Genomic DNA, 1,281 nt, shown 5'->3' on the forward strand with positions numbered 1-1,281 from the left:
TTCTTCTTCTTCTTTTCTTCTAACTCACACTGGGACCTCTATACTGTGGTAAAAAGGACCCCTATTATTATTATTTTTCTGTTCTCTCTTTTTCATATGAGCAGGAGCAAGGACAAGAATATTCTTGTTGAAGCAGATCCAGAACCTGAAAGGACTCTGAAGAGGAAACTGAGAGAAGCTAAATTACAACAATCCAGAGATAACCTTTCAGAAATTTTCGAACAGGAAGAGGAGATGGCAGCCGAAAATAATAATAATGCAAGGAGAATGCTTGGTGACTTTACTGCACCTAATTCCAATTACATGGAAGCTCCATTAGCAGCAAATAACTTTGAGCTGAAACCTCAATTAGTTTCTCTGATGCAGCAGAACTGCAAGTTTTATGGACTTCCATCTGAAGATCCTTTTCAGTTCTTAACTAAATTCTTGCAGATCTGTGATACTGTTAAGACTAATGGAGTAGATCCTAAAGTCTACAGGCTCATGCTTTTCCCTTTTGCTGTAAGAGACAGAGCTAGAGTGTGGTTGGATTCTCAACCCAAAGACAGCCTGAACTCTTGGGATAAGCTGGTCACGGCTTTCTTAGCCAAGTTCTTTCCTCCTCAAAGCTGAGCAAGCTTAGAGTGGATGTTCAAACCTTCAGACAGAAAGAAGGTGAATCCCTCTATGAAGCTTGGGAAAGATACAAACAGTTGACCAAAAAGTGTCCTTCTGACATGCTTTCAGAATGGACCATCCTGGATATATTATATGATGGTTTATCTGAATTAGCTAAGATGTCATTGGATACTTCTGCAGGTGGATCCATTCACCTAAAGAAAACGCCTGCAGAAGCTCAAGAACTCATTGACATGGTTGCTAATAACCAGTTCATGTACACTTCTGAGAGAAATCCTGTGAGTAATGGGACGCCTATGAAGAAGGGAGTTCTTGAAGTTGATACTCTGAATGCCATATTGGCTCAGAACAAAATATTAACTCAGCAAGTCAATATGATTTCCCAGAGTCTGAATGGAATGTAAGCTGCATCCAACAGTACTCAAGAGGCATCTTCTGAAGAAGAAGCTTATGATCCTGAGAACCCTGCAATAGCAGAGGTGAATTACTTAGGTGAACCTTATGGAAACACCTATAACTCATCATGGAGAAATCATCCAAATTTCTCATGAAAGGATCAAAAGCCTCAACAAGGCTTTAATAATGGTGGAAAAAACAGGTTTAGCAATAGCAAGCCTTTTCCATCATCCACTCAGCAACAGACAGAGAATTCTGAGCAGAATT

General features: G+C 39.8%; 1 non-coding gene across 1 annotated transcript; it reads right to left on the reverse strand.

The window, feature by feature from the left end:
- Positions 1 to 614: 614 nt before the first annotated feature.
- LOC112781136 (small nucleolar RNA R71) lies at positions 615 to 722 on the reverse strand. Its single transcript, XR_003191930.1, has one exon. It is a non-coding gene; the product is annotated as a small nucleolar RNA R71 (small nucleolar RNA).
- Between the last annotated feature and the right edge of the window lie 559 nt (positions 723 to 1,281).

This window comes from Arachis hypogaea, chromosome 19 (assembly GCF_003086295.3).
Source record: "Arachis hypogaea cultivar Tifrunner chromosome 19, arahy.Tifrunner.gnm2.J5K5, whole genome shotgun sequence".
NCBI classification, from domain to species: Eukaryota; Viridiplantae; Streptophyta; class Magnoliopsida; order Fabales; family Fabaceae; genus Arachis; species Arachis hypogaea.